The 6867-nt window shown below is 40.1% G+C and overlaps 1 pseudogene; it reads left to right on the top strand.

Annotated features, from left to right (window-relative positions):
* Positions 1-3598: 3598 nt before the first annotated feature.
* LOC116024091 lies at positions 3599-5960 on the top strand (annotated as a pseudogene).
* Positions 5961-6867: the final 907 nt, after the last annotated feature.

Below are 6867 nucleotides of genomic sequence, written 5' to 3' on the forward strand. Positions count from 1 at the left end.
AATGAAATAGACTCCCTTGCATCGTTGACTTCCCTTCTAATCTCTAGGGTCGCAAAGAATTCATAGGCGACAGGCGCATAGGTGTGTCCTCTCCACTGAAACAGATAGCGGAACTGTGGGTGCCTAAGGAGCATATTCACTTCTTGCAAACAACCAAATTCTCTTAAAACATTATCCTCAAAGTGACGGCCAACAGAAAGCTGCTTTCCTACATTATCCTCAAAGTGACGGCCAACAGAAAGCTGCTTTCCTTTATAGTTGTCAAAGTGACGGCCAACAGAAAGCTGCTTTCCTTTATAGTTGTATACTGTTGCGAGTTGAATAGGTGTCAAGTGTCGTAGTGACCTTGACCCCGGCTCCTGCGGAGCTGTAGCTTGTTGTCGTGTCCTTGATCGACTCGATTCTCCTACATCATGTTTTGATTTCTTTGCAATTTCTTTCGAGCGTCCCATCCTACAAATCATAGAAATTATCATTCATGGTAATTGGTTTTGAATAAGTCACCATTATATTTGTGTAAAATTCCTTGTCAATATAATGGATTTCAAACATATAGGGCTAAGAATTTCTGAAAATTTTGCCATAGTTTCCCCTATATTTTGGACAATTTCAAGCATAAGAATATCAACAATATCATTTCATTATCACACACATGCATAAATTCATCATAAGATATATCAATTTGATAGTCAAATAAGAAGTCAACTACAAAAGTCAAGAATTTCAAAAAGTCAACTTCATCTTCTTCCCCAAATTCAAAATTAGGGTTTTGAAATTGAAAATTCAATTTGGGCAATGTAGCATGTGAAAAGTCAAATTGATGACATATAATAGTTCTATAGCAAGTTTACTCATCAATTCAAGCATCAATTTCATAATTTCAACAAGAAATTTAACAAACCCATTTGTTCATAAATGGTGTTCACACTTGAAGTTCAAGAATATACAACAATCCATCAATGTAACCATCAATAGTGAAAGAAAACATTAAAGGATAGTTCTATGAAGCATTATAATCAATTTAATCATTCAAAATCATGCAAGGCAATGTAAAATAAATTTCACATTCAAACTCTTCCAAACTCATGAATATTCAAGGATAAAGAGTCAAAAAGATGAAAGATTACCTTGATGTTGACGTTTTAATCTTCTTTGAATGGTAAAAAGTGAGAAGTATGTTCAAACCTTGAGTTTGGTTCTTCCTTGCGTGGAGAAGAGAAGAGAAGAGAAAAATTGATTTTGGGAGCAAAATAAGGTGGGATGGCCGAACAAGGGTTTTAAACCCGTAGGGGCCTCCACGCCGGTCACACTCGTGTGACCGTGCGTGGGACCTCTCTGCCTCGCTCCCACGCATGGCAACACGCGTGTGAGCGTGCGTGGGAGGCTACTGCCTCGTTCCCACGCACGGCTACACACGTGTGAGCCTCGTGTAGGTCCACTGCATCGTTTTCTTCTAATTTTGGGCCTTGCCTTCCATACCTATATCCAGTTTAAGCTCTTCCAAAGCAATTTCTAGTCTCGAATCCTACAAATTAGTCCTCAAAACATGGTTCCATATGATTGTAGCAATTTATTAGAACAAAAACATTAAAAACGAAAGCATAGCAATAATGTAAAGCATTTTATTAAAATCTTGGGTTGCCTCCCAAGTAGCGCCACGATTTACGTCATTGGCTAGACGCATTATACCTTGGTTTGAATTCAACCGAATTCCTTGGTGGTGGGTAAGAAGCATTTTGGTACCCACGTGTTTTTCCAAGTAAGCTTATCGTTCCTTCTTTTGCCTTTTCCTTGTCATCATTCGTGGCTTGTCCTTCGAATCTCAGGGTAATTTCTCCTGAACTAACATCTATTCGTGCCCGATATGTAGCCAGAAATGGTCTTCCAAGAATTAAGGATTCATGGGGATCATCATCTCCCATCTTACAGACAATAAAATCGACAGGCACAAGAAATTTTCCTACTCTTGCTAGAACATCTTCCGCTAAGCCATCAGGATACCGTGTGGTTCCGTCAGCCAAACGTAGAGTCAGCCTCGTCGGTTTCAAACGTGGTAGGTTCAATTTTTCAAAAAGATTTAAAGACATGACATTGATAGAAGCACCAAGATCAACAAGAGCGTTTCTAGGTTCCATGTTCTGTATTGAACATGGGATTAATAAAGCTCCAGGGTCACCCTTCTTTCTGGGGTTTCCCTCAGTCAAACAAGCCGAAGATTCTTGGCTTAAACATGTAATATTATCACAAATGTCATTCTCAAACAACTCACGGCATTCTTTGCTATTGAAGAATTTTTGAATAAAAGCTTTAAATTTACCTTCTCGAGCTGTTTCTTTTTCTTTCGAGCTTTTGACGTTGTCTCTTGGTAGTTCCTTTTCTTTCGGGCCTTCTTCCGAAGTGGTTTCCTCCTTGCGTTCCTTCATTGATTTAATGTTATTGAGTGGTGCATTTCTTAACATTGAGTGGTGTAAACTGTACGGCCGCACGTAAGGGCGCGGCCACACCTGAACATGACCCTATATATATATATATATATATATATATATATATATATATATCAATTAGAAGAACGAAGCCCAATTAAATCAAATAAATTACACGGTAGAAATAATTACCGATCTCAAGGCTTGAACGAAAATACGGGGTATTACACTCTACCCCCCTTAAAAGGAGCTTCATCCCCGAAGCTCAAAGCTCACGGGAACTAGAACGGAACAGTTTAAAGAAATAAAGGATCAATCGAAGGTTAACGAAAGGATTGCTCAACCAAACTTAAACTTAAGAACATACTATATTTCTAACTCCTAAACTTCTAACTTACCCAACCCATGCACAACATGCAAAAGTTAAGCTAACTCTTACCTAGGTCAAATAAAGCCGGGTAACGCCTCCTCATCTCGTCCTCCATCTCCCATGTGGCTTCCTCGACTCCAAGGTTGAACCAACACATCTTCACCAGCTTGACTGCTTTACGACGAGTCTCTCGGGTCTTGAAATCCAGAATCTTCACTAGCTTCTCTTCGTAGGACAGAGTCGCGTCTAGATCCAGGATCTCCGGTGGAATCACGTGAGAAGCGTCGTGCACGTACTTCTTCAACTGGGAGACATGGAATACGTCGTGCCCTCGGTCCAACTCTGCTAGCAATGCTAAGCGATAAGCCACTTACCCAACCCTCTCTAAGATCTCGTAGGGACCGATGAACCGGGGACTCAATTTTCCTTTCTTCCCGAATCTCATCACTCCCTTAGATGGTGAAATCTTCAGCCACACTTTCTCCCCTTCTTGGAACTCCGCTGGTCTTCTTCCCAAGTCGGCATAAGACTTCTGGCGATCTTGAGCGGCCTTCATTCTCTTTTGAATTAACTTGACCTTCTCCGTGGCTTCCTGCAGATATTGTGGCCCCAAGGTCACTGGGTTTACCAAGTCTTCCCAACATAGCGGGATTCTACACTTCTGGCCATAGAGGGCCTCATAGGGTGCCATCTGAATACTGGCGTGGTAGCTGTTGTTGTAAGAAAACTCAATCAAATCGAGATGCTCTTCCCATGATCCTTGAAAATCCAGCATACAAGCCTGTAACATATTTCCAACGTCTAAATGGTCCGCTCAGTATGCCCATCGGTGGCGGGATGAAAAGTAGTGCTCATTTTCAGCCTAGTACCCAAAGCTGCCTACATTGACTTCCAAAACTGTGACAAGAACCTTGAGTCTCGATCAGACACGATGTCGCGAGGTACTCCATGATATTTTACTACTTGATTGATGTGAGGCGATCCACAATTACCCAGATTTTGTCTTTCCCAGTCTTGGTCAACGGTAATCCACCCACGAAATCCATCGAGATTGAATCTCGTTTCCCTTCAGGTATCTCTAGGGGTTGTACCATTCCCTTAGTCTTACACCTTTCTACTTTAACCTTCTGGCAATTTAGACACACTACTACAGAAATCACATACAACGTCGGGTATTTAATGTCGGCTAAATAAATACCCGAAGTTAAAGGTTCATTAATTAATTAAAAATAAATAAAAACCCTTCAACGTCGGTTATTTACTAATAGCCGACGTTAAAGGGTGTACATTATACTACACCGCGATACGATGTCGGCTAGAACATTAGCCGACGTCGTATCGCACATAATAACATTCGGCCTATGATACAACGTCGGCTAGAAGATTTAGCCGACGTCGTATCGAATTTTTTTTACGCCTTGGGCGCGATACGACATCGGCTAGGGATTTAGCCGACGTTGTATCGCGCCGTATTAATTTATTTGAACCTACAACGTTGGTTACTATAAGTAACCGACGTTGTAGGGTTATGAATTAAGTCGGATAAATTAAACTTGTTAACATCACACTGCGTCGTCCTCGCCTACAACACACAACAGCCGTCCTCGCCTTCGCCCAGCGTAGCACCATCGCCGTCGTCGTCGCCCAGCGCCGTCGCCCTCGCCCTCGCCCAGCGCTGTCGCTCTCGCCCAGCGCAGAAGGACGCCCGCCGCCACCGCACGCCAGGGGTCCTCCGGAGTAGCCGCTGCACGTCTGTCCCTTCCGCGCCGCCGCACGCCCGGCCTCCTCCTCGCCGGTGCCGCCGCACTGCCTGGCGGAAATCTGGTATGCTTTTGACTTGGGAGGCCATCAGATCGCTTGCAGAGTCTAGAAAGACTACTATGCCAAGGTACCAATTTCAATTCACTCTGTTTGCTTATACTGCTATTGTTTACTGATTTGGTCTTATACAATATTGTTATGCTTATACTATGTTCTCAGCATATTTACTGTCCACTAGTAGTAAGCTCAAAACATTGAGTACAATTCCACTTGTGTAGATCTGTTGTAAGTTGTTGCTATTGGTATATACTTCTCATAGTGTATAAATTTTTTGTTACTTTAAGCCATTGTTTCTGTCATCTTATTGCTGCTAGTGTATCAATTTCTGATTATGTTAGTTTATTATTCCCCTTTACATATTATTTGCAAGTTGCAACCAAGATAAACATTGGATTTGTCTTTCTTATATTCTATTCTGAATGTTTTACTCAGTGTGGTTGGATTGAATTTTACTCTTCCAGTTGTGCACTTATTATTGAAAATTGTTTTGTGAAACTAAGAATGCCATTTAAATATGTTCTTACAAGTTACAATGAGCTCTCATCTCATCTTACTCTAAAGTTGACATCTTGTTTTCTTCGATGTTTCTTTAATATTATGGTCTAATATGCTAATTGTGCCATAGGTGAAGTAAATTAAGGAATTGTTCCACTGGCTTTGGGTGCTTATGTTTCTATTAAAAAGAGCATATACAAATTTGTCATGTACCCATGTAGAGTTTCTCAATTAACCTAGCAGCATATGAGCATTGCTCTTAGAATGAGTTATCAGCTTGCTTTAGAGTTCAAAGTGTGCTGGAAATTTTTATCTTTTGATGTGTTTTCGATCTTGAATTTGTGTAATGAAATGAATTCATCTCTTAGTTTTGCTTTAAACCAAATACCACTACTCTAGTGTTGAATAGTAGTCCATCTACATCTACTGCTTAGTATAGTGCTTATTATATATTTTCATTGAAAATTGTGGAGCTTAATTAATTCATTGTTCTAGGAGGAGTAATATAGGCATGAAATGCTGTTGTGCAGGTTAATGCTGTAGTTTACTTGGTGGATGCATTTGACAAAGAACGTTTTGTAGAATCTAAGAAGGAATTAGATGCACTACTCTCTGATGAGGTCCTTGCCAGTGTTCCCTTCCTCATATTAGGAAACAAGATAGACATACCCTATGCTGCCTCAGAAGACGAGCTGCGTTACCACCTTGGCCTGACTGGTATTACCACTGGCAAGGGAAAGGTGAACCTCGCAGAGTCTAGTGTCCGCCCTATAGAGGTATTTATGTGCAGTATTGTTCGCAAAATGGGGTATGGCGATGGATTTAAGTGGGTGTCTCAATATATAAAGTAGATGTATGAACATCATATCCATGGGATAACGGATAAGAGTAATCAGTTCCTATCCTTCTTCTTTCTTCTCTCCATCACAGTTGGTGTTAATGTTGTTGGGGTTTATTCTTCTTGACTTCAATTGTTATAATTGGGTTTGGGTGGGGGCACCAAAATATTTGTTAATTTCTTATTGAAGTATTTAGCTTTTGTAAAACTTGAATTGGAACTTCACTGTTTTATGCTTTCAGTTAGTGTAACAAGCGGGTCTCCTGAGTCCTGCCCTCTAGAATCCACTCTTCTTTTCAAAAATTGTGGTAATGGTAGTGTTGATAAAGTTATTGATCCAAGAGCAAAGGTACCATTCTCTACCAAAATGGATTAATTGTTTGGTAAGTATTTTATACATTTGTACAGGTTTTGAATGTGATTGTGATAACTATTTATATTTGAGCAGGTTTTGGGTGTAAATAGAAAATGAAAATGAATAGTAAAAAAATATTACCCTACAACGTCGGCTAGTCTTATTAGCCGACGTTGTAGGGTAATTTTTTTGTTTTTAAATTACCTACAACGTTGGCTATTTGTAAAGAGCCGACGTTGTAGGGTATTTTAGTAGTTTTTAAATTACCTACAACGTCGGCTATTTGTAAAGAGCCGACGTTGTAGGGTATTTTAGTAGTTTTCAAATTACCTACAACGTCGGCTATTTGTAAAGAGCCGACGTTGTAGGGTATTTTAGTAGCTTTCAAATTACCTACAACGTCGGCTATTTGTAAATAGCTAACGTTGTAGGGTATTTTATTTGTTTTTAAGTTACCTACAACGTCGGCTATTTGTAAATAGCCGACGTTGTAGGATATTTTAGTAGTTTTCAAATTACCTACAACGTCGGCTATTTGTAAATAGCCGACGTTGTAAGGTATTTT

Source organism: Ipomoea triloba, chromosome 7 (assembly GCF_003576645.1).
Source record: "Ipomoea triloba cultivar NCNSP0323 chromosome 7, ASM357664v1".
Lineage (NCBI taxonomy): Eukaryota > Viridiplantae > Streptophyta > Magnoliopsida > Solanales > Convolvulaceae > Ipomoea > Ipomoea triloba.